At 45.4% G+C, this 25,601-nt stretch overlaps 1 long non-coding RNA gene across 1 annotated transcript; it reads left to right on the forward strand.

The window, feature by feature from the left end:
- The first annotated feature begins 322 nt into the window (after positions 1–322).
- On the forward strand, positions 323–21,698 carry LOC132244772 (uncharacterized). The gene is made up of 4 exons (XR_009456525.1): positions 323–820; positions 12,914–13,056; positions 13,167–13,232; positions 20,933–21,698. It is a non-coding gene; the product is annotated as an uncharacterized LOC132244772 (long non-coding RNA).
- Positions 21,699–25,601: the final 3,903 nt, after the last annotated feature.

Raw genomic sequence — 25,601 nt, forward strand, 5'->3', positions numbered from 1 at the left:
CTGGCTCAGTCTTCTTAGAGCCCCTTGGAGCTTTTTCATCTTAGTCGGTTTTTTACCTTGAAGGTGATTCTCACCACTAAACATGAATCATTTTTTGAACAATACAGTGAATTGGTGAACTCACCACCTTCTGTGTTAGGAAGGACAGAGCAGAAAAGTATTGGGCATGAAAGCACACAACTGAGGCATATGAGGCAGAACCTAACCACCTTTTGCTTTCACCTGTAATTGGAGGCACATGCTGCTCTTCTGAGAGCAGCTGAGTTCACTTATAAGGCCAAGCCAGGAAGCAGTGCTTCTTTTCTCTCAGGGGTGATAGGGGAAGTGCTTCAGTGTGAGTGTGTGATAGTTTACAGGGACCAGTTAGGTTTGTTCCCTTTGGGGTACAAACAGTTCCAGGCTGATTTTTGCTTGTAATAATTTGTTCTTGTGCAGCTAGTATTTATCTCGCAGCAAAGAAGGTCTGTGCTTTGCCTGTGCCCCTTGAGCAGGGGCTTGACTGCCGTGAATTTTGATGAGCCTGTTTAGGTGACCAAAGGACTCTGCATATCTTGCACTGCCCTGCTCAGAGGAGCTGATGAGCCTGTAGGTCCAAGCCACTGCGAGAAGCTCCCCAACAACCAGGCTCCCCAACTTCCCCTGCTGCAAGCAAGTCTGGGGTGTACACGTGCCATTTTCCTCTGTTCATGTAACGAGCTGGAAGTCTGGGCTTCACTTGTGCCCTCTGACTGGAGACTTTGGTTTGTAGTACGGCTAGTGATCTGCCCTGACTGACCTGAGTGAGCAACGGGCACTGCGCACACATGGTGAATGTGGGGAGGTAAGCCTTAGCCAACGAGGTTTCAAATGCACGTGGCAGCACTGAGGATTGGCCTAAACAGACCTGAGACTTGACTGCATTGCCCAGGCTGAGAGATATGAAAAGCCTGAGGTAGCATTTTGAGTGATGTGTACATTGGGCTGCCAGATGACTTTCAATTGCATTCTCTAAAGCATAACACAAGCACGTGTCTGGTTATGGTTTCCAGAGCAAAGGGTGCGTGTGTGGGGGTGTGCATGAGCACGCATGCATGTATGTATACAGGTGTGTGCGTGTATATGCACGTGTATGTCTACGTGTGTGCCTACTAGTATACGTGTGTGTGTGTAAAGGCAGCTTTAAAGAGTACTAACTGCGTGGTTGTCTTGATTTGCTTGGTTTGTTAGGGCTCAGAGGTTTGCCAGCCTTTGCCCCAGGGCTGGGAATGGATTTTGGTGCAGGAGACATCTGAAAACCTCAGGACGTTCTCATGCTCTTGGAGCTGCGACTCTAAAGGGTGGGGAGCAAAAGCCACCATATCTTGCAAGGCTCTCAGGAATTTGCAACATTTAGGGCCCGAACTCCAGGTGCTGCTCAGCCCTGGGAGAAATCTGTCCCGTAATATTTTTCCTAAACTTGCCTTTGTGCTTCTGAGAGCCCTTACAAACAAAGGATGCTTTCTACTTGACAGGGGACTCTAGCCCTTAAAGGCTCATCACTTGTTTGAGAGACAAGGAGTGCAGGGACAGATTAACCCTTTAGCGAGCCCCTGACAAGCAAACTCATGGCCCCCTACTTAATACTGTATATTTATGACTTTTTTTTCACTCTAATATATAAAATAAGCACAACTGGGCCCCTTCCTCACTTAGGGCCCGAGGTATGTGACTTGTTTGTCTCTGCGTTAGTCCGGCCCTGATGGAGTGGGTGGACTGCATCTCCTTGCTTGCGTTGGTAATAAAGGCTTTTCATGCTACCGAGCAGCCCCTGTCAGGAAAGCCCAGAGCAGGGGAGCAGGAGCCTTAGCTAATGCAGGGGTTTTCAACCGGGGGAACTTCTCACCCATTGGCCGTGGGGGACCTCCTGCTGGTCTGGCCGCTGGGGGACTCCTGCCTTCTTGACCGGGCACCGGGGGTACAATGGCCCCAAAAGGTTGAAAACCCCTGGCTTAATGAGCTACTGTCTATATCTGTTTCTGTCTCCAGACCCTGCCCAACCCGGAGGATCTGACACAACTTTCAGGACGGGGGTAGGCAACCCTCGGCATGGGTGCCAAAGTGTGGCACTCAAAGACATTTTGCTTGGCACGCGTGCCTCTGGGTGGATGGCAGGGAAGAGGCCGAGGCTGTCTGGCCACCAGGATCAGGCTCCCCCGCCACCCGACCCGGGAATGCCAAGATCTTACAAGTTGAAGTTGTGGGTGGTCTTGGCACTCTACCCAAAAACTCGGCCCTGTTTTAGGAGCTTCCCAACAGCCAGACTGTCACTGCCTTGAGTGAGCGCCTTACCATGTGACACCCCAAATACCCCTTATTTTTTAAAATCAGATTAGCCCTTCTAATCAAGTTTCACTTGCACTTTGCGGTAATAAGAGCCTTCAGGACAGAGGGATGCTGGGTTCACTGCCCAGGTTGAGAGAAATCTGAAAAGCCCCAAATACCTTGTTGTGTGATGTATGCATCGGACCACCAGAACCTCAATTTTGAGTTCTCTAAGGCAAAATGCAAGCGTGTGTTTGCTTAAAACCTCTTTGAGTTGCATCCCACCCTTCCCAAGGAAGGCTTGGGGCAGCTTACAGCAAGGGAAATTCAGCAACTCAAAAGGGCAAGTCCAAAGGTAAAACAAAAGAGCAAAATAAAGCAGATGGTAACTTAATTTCTGGTGATTCATTAAAGTGGGGATCTTTCCCAGAGTTTCAAAGTTTTTGATTAAGTCCTTGTCTAACATGAAAATTGAGACTTTTCTGTGCATTATTCAACTGATGACATCTCCATCACAATGCCTCTCTCTGAAACGTTGCTTCAGGGGGAGGTAGAACTGTGTTCGCACTAAATGGAGTTATGTATAGTGCTTGTCACTGAGTGACAGCCTTAGCTCTGTTGTTGCCAAAAGCATCCTATGGACGATCAGGTAAACGAGGATAGAAACATAAGAGGCCTGTGTAGGACTGATGTGCACCATTAGACTTCTGCTGGCAGTAACCACCCAAGAAATGTTGCTGGATAGCCCTGGATAATACATACAGAAATGTTGGGTATCTCAAGCAAAGAAATGATCTTGCAACCTTGGCACAGCAGCCATTCAAGCTTCACAGCTGGGAGACACCCCTGTGTCCTGAGCATCTGTGACCTCTCGTCGGGTCTCAGATATAACTGTGATGAGCTTGGGTGGATTTTTCTAGCGCCAGTGAATTTGTCTCATTGAATTCCTTTTGACAGATTTTGTGACGTACTTTTTCCTTTGTGCATCTCCTCTTTCATCTTCAGATTGTAAACTCCTCTGGGCAAAGCCCAGGCCTTCATCTTTTTTTTTGTGCAGGGCTGCGCACACTGTCAGCACTCACTAACTAATGGCAAGGATGTGGGCTAACGCATGTTGATAGACAGGTGTGTCAGGAGAGTAGAAGTGTGGTACTGTGATGCTGCAGGTTCACGGTTACTGTAAATGGCAATGCATGATGGGAGCAGGTGGAGAGGACTGCAGATTTGCACATAATAGGATTTGTATGAGGGAAGGGGGATGCGTAACAGGGACTGTGACTGCAGCTCCAGTGATCCGAGTCCATTTATGATCTGATACAGTCCTCACCTTGCTTATGGCCTTGAGCAAGTCACTTAGGGTCTGCATATCTCAGTGTCTCAACTTGGGATAACAAGTTGATAACAGGACAAAGAGGCTACATTCTCCCAAGGAGGCTAGAGACATGAACTACTGACAGAGGATCAGATTTGGGGTGAAAAGGACAAAGGCCCTAGGCATGTAAGTTAGTGCGTCGTTCTCTCTCATGTGATTCTCTGATTTTAGACATGGGGATCTAATTAATTCCCACTGAGGCGAGGGGAAAAATTGCAGGCTGCTCGTGGTGCCATTCCCCTCACCCCCCAGGTTATTCCATGCCAAAATCCCAGGGCTCACCATCTGGAGGTGGTCACGGAAAACCCCAACTGGCAAATGGGGAAGATCCCTGTTTAGACAGCCTCATACTTTAGACTGGCTGCCCCCAATTGCATTTCACAGGCAACCCTGAGTTGGTAAGTCAGCACGTGGAGTCCAGTGTGGTGCATCACCGAGTTAGACAGCGGGATACCTTTCCAGTTCTCATTTAAGTCAGCTCAATCCTGTATTCCATGCCTCAGTTGCCCCTTTTTGCAAAGGTGGATCAACTGTGTTAAAGGGCTGTGAAATCTGTGCAAGGTAAGCATGATGAGCATGTTTGTATTAGGAAGGCAAGCAGGAATGAACTTTTTCCCTCGCTTGGATAGAGCTGTTGCAAGTGAGTTTTTAATTAGTTTTTTTTTTTTTTTTTTGGTGAGGAAAATACCCTCCCTGCTCTCACTGTGGATAGTAGGACTCATCTAGCAGCCCTGGTGATAGTACAATTGAACCCGTTCTCTGTTTTATAGCAGCTGCACCCCACATTTCTGGTGCCTAGTACATGGAAGTGAATGCAAGCATATTGTTATAGCATTTTTTTATAGCTCCCAGTTATCTGCTTGGTGTCATAACTTCTGAAAGCAGAATCCAGCACTACAAAGATAGGAGAGACTCATGCAAGACAAGAGGGTTTTTTTTCTTCCCTAGATCCCTGGAAGGATAAGTGAAACTCAGTTAAATTTGTCACTTGTTACCTGCAGAAATGCTTAAAAATGTTCAGGTTTGTGTCTTGTAACATGCTGGGGAGCACGGGCCATATGTGGCTTTTGTGTTATATAGCACCCACTGAAGCAGAAGCCTCATTTTAACAGAGCTGTCTATGTGAGACTGCAATGCCAATACCAGTGAAAAGCTCCACAGCGGTCAGGCTGTAAATACCTCGGCACACTCTGCAGGAAGCACATTGACCCTATCGGTTGATCGAGCCAGAAAGACATTTTTGTCAGGGTCAGGTTATTACGTACTTGTCCATTATGTCTTTTCTTTACCTGTCCATGGAAACTGCTAGTACTGGCCACTGTTCCAGGCAGGCCACTTGACTTAAAGGCCTGCCGGTTGGACCTAGACTGGCAATTCCTGGCTTCCTGCTCGTGGCAAACTCTTTTCCCAAGGGTGATAGGAGATGAAGTTTTTTCAGAAGAAAGAGATGCCTTTGCATAAGGAGGGAAAGGGAAATAAAATGAGCATGAAAGTTCGGGGAGAAGTGAAGTGTGACAAAGATTAGCCCACACAAGCACTGCAAAGGTCACCCTGTCTATTAAGAAAATCCCTTGATCTCTTTCTTGTATAGCTTAAACTATAGTATTTTAGACCAATACACTTTATACATGGAAGTGAGATTTACAGAAGTCTCAACCTTGTAAAAGGCATTGATATTTCAGAAACACAAGAAAATGGGTTTAAAAATGTTCAGTCACATTAAATAATGTATAGATACCTGGAGAGAAAACAACAAATCAATCGCTATTGCAAGTTTACCTCTGCAGGAGTCCTAAGGAAATGTCAACAGTTTTTTGGTGCTGTTTCTATTATACCTGCCAAATGGTTTGGATCCTCTAAAAATGGCGATTCATTTTCACTGATGCTTTTCATTTTGGAGAGAAACGTTGTACACAGAATTCTTGGTAGTAGCTTAATTCTGAACAAATCTTGGATGTTCAGTATTGAGCCATCTCCCTCCTTTGCTCATAGCAAAAGGCTCCACAAGGGCAATATGGTATTTTTTCCCCAAAAGTAATTTGAAGTAAAGCAGCAAAAACAACAACTCCCTTCACATTTCCCCCTTGATTTGATAGTAAAAGCCTGTTTAATTGATTTGTGTGCATGACAAGAGGTTGATGATCAACCCGCAGAGGGTAGGGATCGCCCATTCTTGATGGTGTTCAGACCTCCCCTTGTGACTCAGTTTTACAGTCTTGGGGCACTCCTGGATCCTTGCCTGCACCTGAATGCTCAGGTGATGGCATTTGCTAGAAATGCTTTATGCCACCACCCGGTGAGAAGGCTCTGATCCTTTCTTGCCAAGTCGGAGCGGGCCACCATCGTCCACACCTTCATAACCTAGGGAATAGACTGCTGCCGTGTTTTCTATGTAATTCTGCCATTGATGACTCTCCAGCAGCTGCACCTGGTGAAAAATATGGGGGCCTGCCCTCTGATGTGAGTGCCTCACCGGGGGTACATTGCTTCACTGCTCCAGAGCCTGCACTAGCTTTCTGGGCCCAATTCAAGGCACTAGTTTTGATTGATAAGTCCCTACAAAATATGGGCCATAGGTAGCTAAAGGAAGTACCTTCTCCCTTAGAACCAGTCTTGACACTTAGGGTCCATTAAGAGCCATCTGTTGATCTGCTGGGTTTTATAACCAATTATAACACTTTCCTTCTGATGTGCTTAAATTAAAAGCATCTTTGGTGTGCCATGTGTATTTTATCAACTGTATAGCATCTATTCATTTATTACATTTTTACCAAAAAATCATTTAATGTGAAACATGACCGAGCTTTTGATATGGGAGTCACTGAATTCCACTTTGTATTAGGTTTACTGGTTTTGAATAATACAGCCCACCATGAGTGGTGCCACTAAGTTAGCAAAACTCTTCAAAGAGTGAAGTGTGCAGTGGTAAGTCCCGTACTTCCAAGTGTCTTTTGCCATGCGGTGAGGGAGGAGCAGTGATGAAAACCTGCTTGGAAATATCAGTTTAAAAACTCATCTATTTTGCTCAAGTTAGATTAGGATTGGAGAGAAGTTGGGAAGCATTAGACCATGGTATGGTGATGGAGCTAGGGTGCATAAATACCACCTTGCTTTGCAACTTTGCAGAAAAACAGGGAGGAAGCGCACCTGCTCTGTTGGCCGTGAATGCTTAATTCCACTGTATGAAAACTGCAGTTTACATCAAGTAGTGAGTTACAAATGATTTGTGAGTATTTACTGAGTGAGCTAAAGCTCTGTAAATATTTGCAAGTCAGGATTTGGAATTAGCTCATACAATGCTTGCAAGCACTGGGATTTCTAATCTACTTATCAATGCAAACATTCATTTAACCCTGACATTATATTCACACTAGTTTACATAACTTGCTGAGAAAGCTGTGAGCTTTACAGTCACAGTCACATGCAGTCTAGACACTTACACACAACTAAAATGCAGCCCAGATCCATAAAGTCAATCTAAACCGCTGTGTACGGTGCCTCACTGACTTGCTTGGGCTATGGGGTGAGTGTAATGGGCCACTCACATTGACACTGAAGCCCAAGGGCTTCTGGGTGAGGATCTGACTGCAGGATTGATACTGAAATGTTTAAGCTGAGAAACTCAGAAGCAATGTACCTATTTCACAGGGTACTGGATGAGAGTAAGGAAACCTGGTTTTCTGTTCCCAGCTTTGCTACTCACCTTCTTACACGAGCCACTTTGTCGCTCCGTAATTTCCCTTGTGTACTTGGTCTGTCCTATGGATTTGCCATGAAAGTTTTTGATTTGCATGTGCTGTGCCTAACTCAATAGGACTGGAATCTAGCATGTAATACATAGGTGCAATTATATTACAGATAACGCCAATAACTGTACCTGATCTCATGGAAGTCCATTTAATTTTGATGGACTATTTCCCTTAGTTTCTTCATAAACAGCTACATTTAAAACAAACTAACAAACAACTTTTTTTTTTTAAAGGTCCCCATGGGGGAAAAAAAAAACCCCTTGCATCTTGCCCCATACACGTTTTTGTGATGTTTGCTGCCTAACCCTCATTTTTCTGGGCACCAAAAGAAATCTTTCGTTGAGCGACTCTTGGTGCCCATGTATATTTTCCCCCATTGCAATATAATGGATTTCAGTCTTATACGGGACTGAAATATAGCTCCTTTTGATGTACTTTAAACATTACCATCTTTGCAAAGGGCAATCATTCTGGCCCAGAGATTCTGCCTTTAATTTAAAAGACTAATAGTCAATATTAAAATAAAAAAAAAGGGATAATTGAACACTGGTGGCACTTAATAACAACTAGGGTTGTTGACATTTGCTCTGAAGGTTTTTGATTTATGACATGTGAGGGCTGCCTTTGAAGTTTTGTGATGAATAGTTAAAATAATTACATGTATATAATCTGTACTTTCTCAGACATAATAGACAAATTGCATTTCAATTTTACTTTTTGTTGCAGGAACTAAATTAAATTTAACCATAGCATGATTTGTCAGAAATGACTCATCAAAGAAAAATAAGGGCTTTAGGACGCCCTTCTAGACCGGTGCTCCTACTTTTCTTCAGCTGGAATACATTGATGTCCTGCTAATGTTAGCATGCCTAAAAAAATGCAGATCTGAATACACCTCCTAGTTTGGATTCTATACTTTCAAGGCCATTGTCTTAGGTGGTTTTGTGCCCCATCGAGGTTTTTGTTGCAACAGATAGAAATTGCCTTTCCTTTTCCATTTTGGACCTAGTTTTCCTTATGTATGTCCCGCCACTTCCTGAATTTAGCTTGGCAGAAAATTGTCGATCTTTGAAACCATACAGTAACAGCAACAGCAAGCTATACTTTATCAATAGATCTAGAGAAAAAAAAAAAAACTTTCCCTATGCTATCTGAAATCAGTTGAGAGTGATATGCTTTCTGCTTTAATGACAAATGGAAGCTCTGCTGAGGGCCAGGAATTTGGGCCAAGTTTCATTTGTTTGAGTGATCCCAGATTAACTTATTGTTTCTGGCTTTGATTTGGGAATCTTGGTGGCTTTGGCTGACTGTGTTTTAACCTCTCTGTTCAATGCAGATCTTGAACAGGAATCTGAAGGGCATGGCAAGGAGGGACATATCGGTCTCTAAGTAGAATTCAAAGGTCAAATGCTCTTGGAGTTGCTCTGGGGGTCTGTGACTAAACTGCCATCTTCAATTCATCCTTATCCCTCCATTTTTTCTATGGGAATAATACTTAACTGCCTCCCCATATTGCTGTGAAGCTTAATTACCTGAGGTGTGTGAAATGCTTTGAGATCATTAGATGAAATAAGCTGTTTAGGTGCTAAGTGGCTGTGGTATGATTTGGCCTCTCATGCATCTGCGTTGGCACCAGTGATCAAGAAAATGAAAAAGGCCAGTGCGCAACCAAGCAGGCTGCCCAAGATCTAGGCAGGTCAGAAATCTGGCAGGGAGCTGTTGATTTGCTGTTATTGAGGGGAGGGAGTTTCCACAAAGAAAAAATGTGTGCTGGGTGTTGCATAAAATAAGCTGGTCAAAATGTCCATATCACAAGCATAATATTCCAGTTGGTTAGTTTTGCTTGCAGCAAGCAAGACATCTCCGGTAAAGACAGGATGCTATACCAAGAACATCCAGAGCCATCCTTGTTTAAAAAAAAAAAAAAAAAATCTTAATTAAAATAGTGTTGAAAACTGTACTTAGTAATTAAAAAGTAAGTAATGGCTCATGCTAGTGCAAGAGCCCTGTGCTCTGGACTTGTGGCTGGATAATAATGGTTAGCGGTCTCTGCCGTCTCAGCCCATTACTTTCTCCAGCTGTTTATGGTCTTATTCGAGCAGCTTAGTACATTAGTTCTTGTTCTTGTAACCTCTGGGAGATCCACTGCAGGGCTTGTCTTTAACTAGAGGGGGAGTGCAAACTGCAGCTGTTACCATGTCAGATTTGATGCTTCAAAGTGAAGAGCAACTGGCAGCAAGAGGGGAAGTACCTTGAGGCTGAGCACCAGTTTATCTTGTTCCTCTCCCTGTTCTGCAGGGGAGCTGGCACCAGTATAGATATGAAAGAGCATGTAAGATATGAAGAACTCAGTTGACCTAATCCACATCCGTGGATCTTGTTTTGAATTCAGAAATTGTTATACAGTCTCCATTACTATGGTATCTAGCACCTCCCTGCCTCTCCTGGATGAGGGTATCTATGTAAATAATTGTGAAGTACTGTTACCATGGTATAATGGAGAGCTGGAGCATAGATGATCAGGTTTTTCAAAGAGATTTAGGTGCACACAAATCTAACACACAAATCTGCAGATGCTGTTGGAAAATCCCGCTAGGCAGGTTCGGTACCCAACTCCTATGAACTTCCAGACTTAGGGGAGACCAAGGGTGAATCTACTGCTGCTGCTAAGTTGTGGATAAATGACTTTGCCTTTTTGTGCCTATTTCCCAGCCTGTAGAAGGGAATCTAGATACTGATGTCCTTTATAAAGACCTACAATGAAAAGTAAATATGCTGGCGGCGGGGTGGGGGTGGGGGGGCAATAAATACACCATTAGTTGTTCTGAGTATATTTACAAAATCATCAGAAGCACCCTTTAAAACGATTTGGAAAAGAAAAAATGCAACAGAGGAAGAGGGAAGGAACCTTTTGTAGATGGTTAATACACCTAGAGATTATGTACTGGTATTTAATGATCAAAGTATTTGCAACAATAGACCTCTTGCAAGGGCTTCTGGAAAAGAAAAGTTATTTTACTTAATAGAGCTACTGATCAGTATATCAATCTGTGAGTCCCTGTTGAATGCACAGTGGTTGAAGGGACGAAGGACAGGCGTGAGCTAAGGAGATGTTGATTTTGTTACTAGCCCTGCAGCTTTTGTCATCCAGGGGAAAGTCAGTTCTTGTCTCTGTGTTTCTCTAACTCTTGCCATCTGTTGTTTATGTAGTTCATAAGAAGCTTGAGCCAGAGGCCAATTATGATTTCAAGCACTTAGTGCCGTGGGGCCCTGCTCTTATTTGGTACCCTTGTCGTACAACACATAGGCCAAGTAGAAATCAGAAGGATGCTTTGTGTGTTTCTCCCCTCCCCCCCACCCCCCGTCAACACGTGTTAATTGAGCCTATGTACCCAGATGGCATCCACTCCCCACTGCAAAATGTGCCAGTATTCCTGGAGCAAAGCACAGTGGAGAGTGTGTGCATATATGCGGGAGTGTTGGGATGGCAGGGAATTGCCTTTGAGTGTTATCTGTATAAAGAGTCTGAAAACTGTGTGTGTGTGTGTGTGTGTGTGTGTGTGTGTGTGTGTGCTTAATCCAGACTTTTGAGTGTGTGAGTATTAGTATTGTTTTACAATAGTGTCTGGCTCTACAAACAATAGTTGTGCTATGTCATGCAACTTACACACGCTGAACCCTATTAATAGGATGCCTTGGACTTTAATGTTTGCAAAGAGCAAATTTCACATTGAATCGGGTTGTCAAAGCGGCTTGGTGCAGGAGGCCAAATCTGTGCCTGTCCCACCCTGAGAGTTGATGAGTGCTTCATTTGGAAGTGCTTCAAAAACCTGAATGCTTCAGCCACGGACTGGCGTACAGACTGCTGCCTTCACTCCCCAGCTGGAGCGTCTGTGCGTGATTGATAGCTTGTAAGGGGCTAGAGGGACCTTGGCAGATCATCGGGTCCAGTCTCCTGCACAAGGCAGGAAAGACAACTGGGGTCAAATGACCCCAGCAAGGTGACCATCCAGTCTCCTCTTGAAGGTTTACAGGGTAGGTGATTGGCTGATCGCACCACCTCTGGAGGGATCTTTTTCCATAGTCTGGCCTCCCTGACTGTGAACAAGTTTTTCCTAAGGTTGAGCCTGAATCCATCTTCCAGGAGTTTGTGGCCATTCCTCCTGGTTTTCCCCTTGGTACTATTGCTGTGCTGCACAAAATGCTTGTAGGGTGTGCTGCAATGATGATTTGAACTTGCTGGGTGAACTACAAGGCCCCTTCAATGGCAGCGTCCTTCAGGATCACGTGAGCTGTGTCTGGTTGCAGAACTAACTCCAAAGGACCAAATGCTGTAGTACTTAATGAAGTAAATATCCTTGTGAACTCAATAGGTGTTTTGTCCTTTTCAGCACAGCAGTTGTGTTCCCAAAAGTATTGGACGCAAACATGGCTTTAGTGTTTTTAAGTTTTTGGCTCCTGTCCACTATTTTGTACCATTCAGGTTCTGTTTTCCTCTCTCCTTATACCCGGACAAATGAAAGTGATTCATGTACTGCTTTCTTTTTTTGCAGTTTCTGTCTCTCTTACAGCTGACCTGTGTGCTCTCCCTGCAGTCTAATCTGCACAGATCCCCAAGGTCAGCCTGATCTGAATAGAGCTTTTCAGTTTTTGCATGGCGCTTCTGCATGTGTTGTAGTGCACAAACGAAGCGCATCGCCCAGAAAAAACCATGCTGGGCTAACTGAGTTAGCTGGGACCTGTATTTAGTCTGCAGGGCATGAGGGATTTTCACTTTATAGTGTGAGTGTTTTCCAAGCATGTAATAAGTAGAATTGGTTAAAGAAGTCAGTTAACTCATTCTACAAGGCGAGCACGAGCAGACCTCATCGTGTTAGCTTGAATGGCCACTTTTCCTTTTAGCGAAATTACCTGAGTCTTGGTGCTAATTTTAATAGATATTTTAAATCTGCTAAACCCATGGCTGACCAAGAAGGCAAAGCCTTTGGGAGACACAAGGCAAAGCTCCCATGAACCCATTCCTGCAACTGGGTTATGTTCCCTCCATGCAAATTGATGGCTCCTGGCTCTTCATCCTGTTGGCATGAGGGGTTTCTCCACCATCTGGAACTGGCTACGACTGGGGCAAATCATGAATTGTAACCGGGGCAAATCCCCGAGGCCTGACTTGTGGAAAAAATAAAAGGAGTATGCAGTTACTAAGATTTTTTTTGCGCACGGACTAAAAAAGAGGGTTTCATCCTGAAAGTCCAGATTCGGGTAAGTAGGTCATAGGTGCACAAGAACTGCCCCTGGAGACAAAACAATGGCTCATCTGTGGAGAAGTTTTTGTAGCATAAGACTTCTTGTGTGTCTCCATCATAGCAAAAGAGAGGGTTTGAACATCGCTTATCCATTCCACAGTATTGGTTGCACTTGAAAGGGCATATCCCGATGTGCAGTTGCCATGGTTAATGGGATAAGCTGCTGACGTGCAGCAGTAATATAAGGCATTTTGCTTTGTTCTCCAAAGGCTCCTCAGGAGAATATGATCATGCATGCTTGTGGATGCTGGGAGGATCTGATGTCAGCATTCAAACCTGACAGAGAATACAGAGAACCAAGATGGTCAAGTTGGAAAGAACTGCATATCCCAAGACCTCTGTCCCTGGACTCGTAAGTGAACATCAGCTTTAAAACGTAGCCTGTTTTCAGAAAATGCCCTCTACCGTTACCCTCCATGCCTCAAAATGACTTCAGCAAACCATTCCTTTGCCCCATGCCAGGTCTGTGCCAAGAGGTACCCAGCCACTGCGTGTCATCATTGCAGAGTGACCGGAAATGATGAGCAGGTGGGTTGGAGAAGCATGATTAAGTCAGTCTTGGTGTTGATAGCCAGACTAAAAAGTCATTATCAAGTTGTTGTGTCCTTGAGTGTGCCATGCTTCTCTGGGTATTCCTACTTGTAGGGGCATCGTTGTGATAGGACAAGCAGGAGTGCTCTGTGATTTGGTCTCTAGCACTGTAGGATGTATTTGGCTGTGCTGGTGCCACCTCTGCAAGCACTGGAACAGGTTACCCAGAGAGGTGGTGCAACCTCCATCCTTGGAGGTTTTTAAGGCCCAGCTTGACAAAGCCCTGGCTGGGATGATGTAGTTGGGGCTAGTCCTGCTTGAAGCAGGGGCTTGGACTAGATGTGACCCCCTGAGCTCCCTTCCAACCCCCATTTTCTATGATTTGATGCATGTGCTGTGCTTCTCTGTGCGCTGCTACTCGTAGGGGCATCTTTGTGTTGTAACAAGTAGGACTTCTCTCCGACTCAATTCTCTAGACTTGTAGGGTGTTTTTGCCTGTGCTGCTGGGTGCAGGAGGAATCCGGGGTTATTATGGAACCATTCTTGTCAGGACGAATTTGCTTTGTCAAAACAGACTTTCCTTGTCAATGTCATGTTTCCAGAGAAATCTTTCCCGCCAGTACTCGCTCAGGCACTCTCTTTATTTTCCAATGCCATCCTGCACTGGGATTTGGATTCTGCTGTGCCAGGGGTGGGCAAAATGCGGCCCGCCAAGCCAGTCTATCTGGCCCATGGGTCCCCTAAAAAAAATTAGAAAAATAATCTTTATCTGCTGCTGGCTGTCTGTCATGAGGCCCTTGATGGCTTGCCAAAACTCATTAAGTGGCCCTCTGCTTGAAATAATTGCCTGCCGCGTGCTATGCTAACAGTATAGGGAAACGATGTAAAGGAGGTGAAAAGCGCAATATGATAGCTAGTTATCTTAAGTTGTCTAGCTGTCGGTGGTAGGTCTCACATGAATAATCACCCGTGCACAAGTGCTGCCTACTTGATTTTTACCCCGGTGTTGTGTCTGTTAAATATGTGCGGTCACCCAGCAACATGTGCACAGCCGGCTTCTCCCTCTCCTTTACCTGGGTCACTCTCTTGAGCTTGACATCACAGTGCTGACTTGGAGAGAATAAAGTATTGAGTGGAGAGAATCCATTCTAGCCCGCGGTATCCCACAGGAGGCCATCTGGTGCTTTGGCATCAATATGACCTACAGAAACATCTCTTGGCAGGCAATCAATGGTAATTTCTTTCATTATAAAGTGTGTCATCTCTGTCCTATCAGAAATTTAAACCTTATGTGTGTTTAAATTGCAGGAGAATTTATAGGGCTGCTTTTGAATAGGGATTGGTGTGCTTTCTCTGGCCATAAATTCAGAGCCACAGGTCAATTCTGGCAAAAGCAATATGGACCCGGTTACAAAATGAAACAACTGTTTTATTTTACCATGAACTCTTGTAGGTTTGTCCCATCAGAAATATATTGCATAGGTTTGTAAGGCCAGTGTATGTTTGCACTAGTCTACTGAAGATACAACCTCTGTATTTTTTGCAACCAAAATGCTGCCAAGTGCAGATTAGAAGGGCCAGCAAGGAAGCAGACCCAGTTCTCCTTGGTAGCACGTGTGCTCCAGGGGCCTGGCAGAAAGCAGTTGTGCAAAAGCAGGTGCTTTTTTCCTCCGCCGACCCATTGCTGTGAGATGGTTCACTGTGCTTCTACTTTATTTCTCAACTTCAAACTTGGCCTCCTGAACACCTTTGGCATAGAAACACTTTTCATAGGAGACTTACAACTCTTTCAAGTTGGCTGTTGGGCAATCTGTGTCTTTGCTGCCCCCAGCCAACCTCTACTTATATTTTTCACTGCTACATAAATTCCCACCTTATCTTTTCTGTGGCAGATTCAGGGTAGAAAGCGGTTTCCACTGCCTTTACACATCGTCCAGTCAAGGACATCGACATCAGCCTCTTGAAGGCTCAGGATAAGTGTCGTGGCTTCTTAACCTGGCAGTGGAAATCTCATGTATCTGTGTCCAAGAAGACAGCTTTCCTGAACCGCTTTGCAGGAGAACTGCTTTTGTGGTGTGGTTCAGTACCCGCCGAGGTGCAGCTTCTTTAAGCTCAGGTTATGGAAACGGGAGTCTCCTCCCTTGCTTGCTGCGAGGGCCTTATGGCTAAGGGCAAGCACAACTCAAAAGCATCCGAACCCCAAGCCTCTGGGCTTGGGCCTGCAAGTAGGATGCCCACCAAAGGTTTTGGAAACCTCTGAAGCCCCAGATGTGGGTGGAGGATGTTTGCTGGTAGTAGGGGCACTTATGGTTCTGGACTCTTGAATTTGGGGTTAGTTTTGGCTAAGGTGGCCTAGGATACAAATTAAATTTAAAAAAAAATAGTCTACTGAATTGGGATGGTAGCATTTTGTACCAACGTATAAGCAAATGAGGCTTCAGGGCAAGCGAAAATCAGACAGCTTGAGTCCAACAACCAGTCACAGGCATGTGCCGATATAGCTCAGTTCTAGTTCTGTCAATGGGATTTGTTTGCAGCTCTTCACAACAGAGTGGAGCAAGCAACCCCCTCAAGAGGGAGTTCATCCTCCTGTGTCCAGTACTTCCCTTGGAGTGCCTTTTGCAGTCTCTGTGAACAAAGCACCCCTGGACAAATAGGGAGATAGTTTATGAAAGCTTATAAAAAATGCCCTGGAAAACTAAATTAGAAGTGATCATCTGACATCAAGATAGCCCTTGCCAGAGCATCTCACTCATCTATTTATTTAGAAAAAAGAATTGCTGCTTGTCAAAGGTCTGATCCAGCTTCTACTGAGGCCAATCAGAGTTTAGCACTGAAATTAATGTGAATTAAATCATGCCGGTGCCCGAGACCTTACAGACAATGTGCTGGCAGAAGTAGATAAGTAGAAGCTGGGTGTCGGGAGAGTAGAAGATAAATTATTCAGATATCTGAAACATTTTAATGTCATTAAGTAATTTCATCTACCAGGCTTTACAGGTGTGTGAGAATGTTCACATACATTCTATATAGAGCATAGGACTAAATTAAGCATTCAAAGTGCTAAACGCTCCCTAAGATGTGCTCTGTTGTTGTGCTATTCTTCTCAAGGCTTTAAATGCACATGCTAGGGTTGACCGTGTTTCAGTGGTGCTCTGTGTTTGTGCAGAGGAATTGGTTTTGCAGAAATAACCTTGGCGTAGATATTTGCTCTTTTTCAGCGCTTTCACATTTCGGTTGGCGCTGGAGCAGAAACACCTGAATGGTCTGGGAGAATGTATTGCTTTTCAGAGTAGGGAGCCAATCATGCAAAATGGCAATTGGACTGGTAGTGTTGTACGTTCTCTTTGTGTGAAGCAAAGTGAAGGCCAATGGGACCTTATATCCATACTGCACAGGGTTCACCCTACCCTGAGCTATATTAGGTTATTTGCTCATCGTATTTTTGTTCACCAGTACTTGGCATACAGATGTTCCCAGGATTATCACCACTATGTCAGATGGAGCAATGGCCAAAGTGCAATGGTCACAGGATGGAGCAGATAGTCAGATGGAGCAAACAGTCACAGAACAAGAAGCAATGGTCTCAAGTTGCAGAAAGGGAGGTTTAAGTTTGATAATAGGAAAAACTTTCTCAGAAGGAGACTGGTGAAGCACTAGAATAGCTTCATAGATTCATAGATGCTAGGGTCGGAAGGGACCTCAATAGATCATCGAGTCTGACCCACTGCATAGGCAGGAAAGAGTGCTGGGTTCAGATGACCCCAGCTAGATGCTTATCTAATCTCCTCTTGAAGAACTCCAGGGTAGGGGAGAGCACCACCTCCCTTGGGAGCCCGTTCCAGACCTTGGCCACTCTAACTGTGAAGAAGTTCAGCCTAATGTCCAGTCTAAGTCTGCTCTCTGCTAGCTTGTGGCCATTATTCCTTGTAACCTCTGGGGGTGCCTTGGTGAATAAAACTTCACCAATTCTCTTCTGTGCCCCCATGATGAACTTATAGGCAGCTACAAGGTTGCCTCTCAACCTTCTCTTGCGGAGGCTGAAGAGGTCCAGGTGCCTCAGTCTCTCCTCATAGGGCTTGGCCTGCAAGACCTTAACCATAAGAGTGGCCCTTCTCTGGACCCTCTCCAGGTTATCCACATCCCTCTTGAAGTGTGGCAACCAAAACTGCACACAGTATTCCAACTGCGTTCTGAACAGCGCACGATAGAGGGGAAGTCTCACCTCCTTGGTTAGGTTTGTCATGAATCTGATGATGCACGGTGAAGTGCCTTTAGCTTTTCTGATGGCTTCGTCACAATGACGACTCATGTTCATGTTGGAGTCCACTAGGACTCCAAGATCCCTTTCCGCTTCCGTTTCACCAAGCAGGTCATTTCCTAGGCAGTAGGTATGCTGGACATTTTTCCTCCCTAGTTGCAGCACTTTGCATTTCTCCTTGTTGAATTGCATTCTGTTGTTTTCTGCCCATTTGTCCAACCTGTCCAGGTCTGCCTGTAGTTGTTCCCTGCCCTCCGGTGTGTCCACTTCTCCCCACAGTTTTGTGTCATCCGCAAACTTGGACAGAGTACACTTCACTCCCTCGTCCAAGTTGCTGATGAAGACATTGAAGACTATCGGTCCAAGGACCGAGCCCTACGGGACCCCACTGCCTACACCCTTCCAGGTTGTTACCGACCTATCCACTACAGCTCTCTGGATGCGACCCTCTAGCCAATTTGCCACCCACCAGACTGTGCAGTCATCCAAGTGACAGCCAATTAACTTGTTCACCAGTATGGTGTGGGATACTGTATCGAAGGCCTTCCTGAAGTCTAAGTATATGATGTCAACCCCTACTCCTGCGTCCAGGCATTTTGTAACCTGGTCATAAAAAGATAGTAGATTACTTGGGCATGATCTACCTGTGACGAACCCGTGCTGATTTCCCCTCAGCATAATTTGTCCTGCTGGGCTCTCGCAAATGTGAGCCTTGATAATTTTTTCAAAGAATTTGCCAAGGATGGAGGTGAGACTGACTGGCCTATAGTTGCGTGGGTCCTCCTTCCTCCCCTTCTTGAAAATGGGGACCACATCAGCCCTTTTCCAGTCCTCCAGGACCTGGCCTGTGTGCCACAAGTGTTCAAATATTCCCGCCAGTGGCTGTGCAATGACGTTGGCCAGTGCCTTCAGTACCCTCGGATGGAGCTCATCCGGGCCTGCCGACTTAAAGGCATCCAATTCCTTGAAGTGACTCTTCACCATCTCAGGGTCTATGCATGGCAGTCTGGTGCCTTGCTGCTGCCTCTCTACAATCCCAGTGAAAGCCTTGTTGTGCCCCTGCCTTAGGAACACTGAGGCAAAGAACTCATTGAAGAGTTTAGCCTTGTCCCCCCTGTCCATCACCAATTGCTTCTGCCCATTTAGTAGGGGTCCTATTCCACCCTGGGCCTTTCTTTTACTCCCTATATGTCTAAAAAACATGTTTTTGTTATCCTTTACTTGGGATGCCATCCTCTGCTCCATAGTAGCTTTGGCCCATCTAACTGCCTCCCTACAAGTGAGAGCAGAGGAGGTATACTTCTCTTTGGTAATCTCTCTCTGTTTACACTTTTTATATGCTCCTCTTTTAGCCCATAGGCTGCCCTGGATTTCTCTGCTCAGCCAAGGAAGCTTCCTGGCCCCTTTCCCTCTTTTTCCTTGCATTGGGATCATCTCCCTCTGTGCCCGAAGGATCATTTCCTTAAGGCACAGCCACCCTTCCTGGGCTCCCATCTCTTCAAAACTCCTACTTTGCAGCGCGTCCTTGACTAATCGCCTGAGTTCATTGAAATCAGCTTTCCAAAAGTCTAGCACTTTCACCCTACTAGTTACCTTACCCACTCAATGTCTTATGATGAATTATATTATTTGGTGATCACTGTCCTCGAGGTGACCACCAATCTTTAGGTCCCCTACCAAATCATCCCCCATTGCCAATACCATGTCCAGTAAGGCATTCCCCCTAGTGGGACTGTGTACCTCCTGCATCAGGTGGAGGTCCTGTATGCAGGATAGGAACCTGCGTGAATGGTGGGACTTTGCTTTCTGCATCTCCCAGCTGATGTCTGGGAAGTTTAGGTCCCCCATGACTACTGCCTCTTTAGTTTTTATGGTCTCCAAGAGCTGCCTCAGGAGCCCCAAAACTAGTTCTTCTCCTTGGTGTGGGGGTCTGTAGCAGATCCCTACCACCAAATCCCTTTCTCCTTGCCCCCCATGTAACCTGACCCACAATCCTTCTACTTTCTCCTCCTTTGATTCAGGTTACCTGTTGAGGTGGTGGAGTCTCCATCCTTGGAGGTTTTTAAGGCCCGGCTTGCCAAAGCCCTCACTGGAATGATCTAACTGGGGCTGGTCCTGCTTTGAGCAGGGGTTGGACTAGATGTGACCTCCTGAGGTCTCTACCAAGTCTCACTTTCTATGATTCTGCAAGTTTTAAGATTTGTTGTATCTTATAAGCGAGCTCAGATGATTGTACTTATTTTGTAGAGGGAGAAAGTGGGGTCAGGAGAGGTTAATGATGATTTTATTGTGCTTATATGCTCTGGCAGTGCTTTTACAGTCCCTCTTCTCTAATGGCTTGATGTCCCAGCTAGTCTTCAGTTCATGAACATTAATAATATTGGTCTTATATACATTTCAAAGCACTTTTCCAAAGGAGCTTAATCTATGCATTTCTATTCCATACAGATGGAGAAGCCAAAGGGCAGTGAGGCCCAGATTCATGCAACAAATCCGAGTCATGGCTGGAAACTAAACTCAGGTCCAGGGTTTTGTTTGCTAGGTCATATTGCATTGGCATAGGAGTATCAGTGAGGCTACTCGTGCACTTCCTAGGACACCGGGCATCAGACTCCCATGCGTAAAACTAGAAACTCAGTGGGAATTATCCATATCTTTCACTCAGACCTCTTATTGCAAATCCCAGCAAAGTGAAAGCAACTATTCAAGGAGGAAGGTAGAATTTGGTGTTAGAATAGTGTGAGTATTAGGAGACCAACTATTTCTTTTGAGTTAATCTGAGAGCAAAACCTTTTGAAATTTTTAATCCAAACACAAAATTGCAGAAAAAATAAGACATTTCAGGCCAAGCAACATTAAAAAAAACCCCACAAAACAAAGGCGTTAAATTTTGTAACAAAACACCATTTTGGAAAAGGCGAAAACGAGTTGGGATTTTGTGGCAGTTGGGCAGGGGGAATGTCATTTTAACAGAGGGAAATGTTTCACTGAAATCAACAGGAACTCATCAAGCATTTCAGTTGACCCCAAACTGCACATTCTCAGGTGAAAAATGTTCAGATGAGAAAATTCACTGAGCAGATGAAGGGGATCAAGCTTGTCCTGGTGCAGAGGCTTTTCCAATCCAACTTGAGCTTTCTCAGAGTTGAAGTAAAGCTAATGTTCTGTGATGGTCCACAAGTTAAAGCTTCCCTTTGTGTCTATTTTAGCAGCTGATGGGTAGCTTCAGCTGGGGTTTTGGTAATCCACTAACTGGCATCTTTAGTAGTATTCAATCAAAAAAAAAAAAAAACGGAATCTGTCACAAAGAGTTACCCCAGGGTGCCGTGCTTGTGGAACAAGACTAAGGAAAGCTGGGGGAGCTTGCCACATGTCTTCCTACCTATAACTCGTGCATACACAGAGAACTTATCTCTTTTTTTTGCTGTGTTTGCAGATGTCAGTCTGGCGCCTATCAGCAGCACTAGAGCAGCGCTAATGGGAAAAGACAGTGCTCACTGAAACCCATCTCTCTAAAATGGCACCAGCTAAAAGCCAATTTTTGTTTCTCAGTGGAACTAAAAAACAAGAGTCCTTGGTTTTCCAGAAGATGTAAAAAGCATTAGTAGGAAATTATTGAAGATACCTCTTGATCTACTTTCCTCAGGAATGGGAGGGAAATATAAGATGATCAGCCACAATTGTCAGATAAGGTGCTTGCATCAACGATTTTTTCACTGACGTGATCAATGCTTAGAGATTATGCGGACTGGAGCTTTTGATGTGTGCAGTGTTGTTTAAATTGGGCAATAACAACTAGTTTACCATGAAGCATTTAAATTCTGAATGATGATATGACTACACCAGTAGCTCTACTCAAAGAATATCACTTTAATCCGGCATGATCTCTGTGAAGCTGGTATCATAGACATCATTGTTCTCATTAAAGATGGGGCATGAAGATGTTAAATGGCTTTGCCCATAGTCATGCCGTGAGTCAATGGATGAAACAGAGACTAGATCTCAGTTATCCTAGTTTTTAATGCTGTGCTTTAGTCACTACACCAGTTTTCTCCATGATTGTACAACACACATTAATGAAGACCCACTTAGCTCTTTACCAAAATGTATCTCCTGCATGCACTGGCATGGTCTTCCAAGCAAAAGCAGCCATAAACTAATAATAATAATAGTAATAATAATAATAAAGGATATTTATTCTGAGAGAGACAATTTCCTGAAGTGTGTGTTCTGTGATGAGCCTTGGACAAAATCTTGGTATTAAACATGACAGATGTAGTGACAAGAATATGATTATATCTGCCACGCTGGGTATGGAGATGTGAAATGGGTCTTAAACTTGAATGCTCTCAAATTCAAGGAGTGATTTTGCATCTGACATCTTTAGTCAATTGGACAGTACAATAAAAATTGCCAGAGGCAAAACTTGGCTCTGGGTTTCAGTTCAAGGTTTGACTTTCCTCCCCACAAAATTTAGATTTGGGTTTTTGAGGTTTGTCTGCCTAGCTGGTACTGCAAGTTAGCACTATGAATAGGTCAACTACATTAGACAAGATTATTTTAAAGGCCAAAGAGAATCTCACATGACAGGGTATTTTTGGTGAAGATTACCTCACCCCACCACTGTCATATACACCAGTCCTTGGACTTCTCTGATGGACTGTTTTTGTTTGTTTGTTTGACTCTTTCTTTCTTTGTTTTTGTGGGAGGTGGGACGAATTTTTTTTTTTTTCTAATTCCTGTGGTGGAGAAATAGACCTCAGTTTTAAGTTGTTGTTTGTACATCAAAAGTGTAAGACTAGACAAATTCTTATCTGGTGGCAACTATCAATTATAGGTAGGTTCCAAGTTCATTTGCATAGTCCAGGCATTGTTACTTAGGCTCTCTGAGGCAGAAACCCTGGAAATTGTGGGTCTCGTGATGGGCTGCTGCGGAAGAAGTGACCTCTGGAATGGTTCTTGAAGGTTTCATGGATGATGGTCACCATGAAGCCTGTAAATTGATCCACGTCTCATTGTCATCTGGGATGTAAAGCTTCTATTTCTCTGTTTAAATCTTTCAAGATCAGGTCCTTTTTTTCTCTTTTAATTTCTTTTTTGCAGCAAGTCTACCTTTACCCTCCAGCTAATGCTTTCTTGGCTGCTTCATGGTGGGCTCCATGCAGAAATAATGTATGCCCAATGAATGTGGTACACATACTTGAACAACATCAGTAACTTTGCCAGGTTCACTCCTGTCATTTAGCTGTCTCCACCCACAGTTACACTTGACTAAGTATGTAGGAGCACTGTATTAATGTATAGCCTGGAAGATAGATGTATGTTAGCATCCTGTACAACTTCACTCAGAGGGCCTCCTTCACCCATGGTGTGCACTTTGTTTAAAGTCTAGAGCCTGAGCCTGAATTGATTCAATTTTTGGAGTTTAGTCTAAACTGCAGAGATTGAACTGATTTGCAAGTGGATAGAGATTCACTTTGAATCAGGAAATACCATCACATGCCTGCAGTGGCTCAGGCTAGAAGCTGGGGGTACTAGAGCAAGCCCTCCCTTCTCTTTTGGGGGGGTGTGGCCAAACCCCAGCAGGATGCTATGATAAGGGAGGACTTCAAACCCCCACCCTGGCCTGCTTGGACAACTGGTGTCTTCTGAGTCTGGAGGGGCACCAGATCATTGATGAGGGTGGGGGATCCCAAGTGGCCAATCCCTGACCGGGAGGTGGTCCCCCAGCGGCCAATCGCCAAGCATGGAACCACCAGCAGTGGAACTGGAAGTGCATTTCTGAAGGCAGTTCCAGTTTCATAGCTGGCACTTCCAGGGGGTGCACGGCCAATCTCAGGGGGTGCACATGCACCCCCTATGCATCGCCAATTCTAGCCTGCACAGTCCCCAGCAGGGGCATGCCTGGAGGGGGAGAGAGAAGCAGCCCTCACCAGGCTTTTCCCAGCTCGCTGCTCAAGGAGCAGGAATGTTGTGAGATCCTTGCCCATGGCTAGCGCTTGAGGAAGAGGTGGGTGTGGGAGGGAGGATGTTTGTGTGGAGTGCATGCATCTGTTGATGGTAGTGAGCTTTTCATACTGTCTGCAGCAAACTGACAGGCACTGCATTCATTGCAAACCAGGTCATTTCTCGCACCTTTCTGTCCCTTCTTGAACACTGCAGATTGTGGCCTTTGAAGCAAGCCATCAGGGAGCTTGTCAGAACACAAAGGTTATCAGCCCATCAAGAAAACAAAGCCTCTCTCATTAGTTCAAGCTCTTCCAAGGCATTTGTGAGGAAGAACAGAGGGACTCTAGCAGCTGACTTGCTGATTAGTTAAAAAAAATCCCTAAGCAGACACCATTGTGTCTGCCTTTGTTGTAAAATTGGACACACACACACACACACACACACACACACACACACACACACACACACACCATTAGTTAGCATAGGGGTGACATAGCCAGATGCTGGCTGGAGCTTGTGCCACTGGGGTCCCTGTTGTGGGAGAGGAGGGTTCCCTGCTGGAGTAGTGAGCAAGGGGAGTGTGAAGCACAGGGAAACCAGGCAGATGCTACTGTGCCTGCAGTCCCCCACCTGCTTTGCAGCCAGTTGGAGCTCTGGCTAGGGTGGAGAGGGGTGGGCCCAGCCCTACTCTCTGGAGCAGACAGTCCAGCCCAGCCCAGGCCTGAAAATCATGCTGGAATGCTGGGGGACCCTCAGTAATAGTAATATTGTTAGGGTTGGAAGGGACCTCAATAGATCATCTAGTCCGACCCCCTGCATAGGCAGGAAAGAGTGCTGGGTCTAGATGACCGCATCTAGATGCATATCCAACCTTCTCTTGAAGACCCCCAGGACCGGGGAGAGAACCACCTCCCTTGGGAGCCTGTTCCAGACCTTGGCCACTCTAACTGTGAAGAAGTTCTTCCTAATATCCAATCTAAATCTGCTCTCTGATAGTTTGTGACCATTATTTCTTGTAACCCCCGAGGGTGTCTTGGTGAATAAAACCTCACCAATTCCCTTCTGTGCCCCTGTGATGAACGTATAGGCAGCCACAAGGTTGCCTCTCAACCTTCTCTTGCGGAGGCTGAAAAGGTCCAGGTTCTTTAGTCTCTCCTTGTAGGGATTGGTCTGCAGGCCCTTAACCATATGAGTGGCCCTTCTCTGGACCTTCTCCAGATTATCCGCATCCCTCTTGAAGTGCGGTGCCCAGAACTGCATGCAGTACTCCAACTGCGGTCTGACCAGCGCCCGGTAGAGGGTAACTATCACCTCTTTGGATCTATTCGTCATGCATCTGCTGATGCACGATAAACTGCCATTGGCTTTTCTGATGGCTTTGTCACACTGCCGACTCATGTTCATCTTGGAGTCCACTAAAACTCCAAGATCCCTTTCTATTTCTGTGCCACCCAGCAGGTCATTTCCTAGGCTGTAGGTGTGCTGGACATTTTTCCTCCCTAGGTGCAGCACTTTGCATTTCTCCTTGTTGAACTGCATTCTGTTGTTTTCTGCCCACTTGTCCAACCTGTCCCAGTCTGCTTGCAGCTGTTCCCTGCCCTCCGGCGTGTCCACTTCTCCCCATAGCTTTGTGTCATCTGCAAACTTGGACAGAGTACACTTCACTCCCTCGTCCAAGTCGCTTATGAAGACATTAAAGAGTATCGGTCCAAGGACCGAGCCCTGAGGGACCCCACTGTCCACACCCTTCCAGGTCGAAACCGACCCATCCACCAAGACTCTCTGGGTGTGACCCTCTAGCCAATTCGCCACCCACCGGACCGTGTAGTCATCCAAGTCACAGCCTCTTCACTTGTTCACCAGTATGGGGTGGGATACCGTATCGAATGCCTCCCTGAAGTCTAAGTATACGACGTCCACCCCTCCTCCTCGGTCCAGGTGTTTCGTAACCTGGTCATAAAAAGAGACTAGATTAGTCAGACACGATCTGCCTGCTATGAACCCGTGCTGGTTTCCCCTTAGCATAATTTGTCTTGCCGGGCTCTCGCAAATAAGAGCCTTGATAATTTGTTCAAAGACTTTGCCATGGATGGAGGTGAGACTGACTGGCCTATAGTTGCCCGGGTCCTCCTTCCTCCCCTTCTTGAAAATGGGGA

Source organism: Alligator mississippiensis, chromosome 14 (genome assembly GCF_030867095.1).
Source record: "Alligator mississippiensis isolate rAllMis1 chromosome 14, rAllMis1, whole genome shotgun sequence".
NCBI lineage: Eukaryota > Metazoa > Chordata > Crocodylia > Alligatoridae > Alligator > Alligator mississippiensis.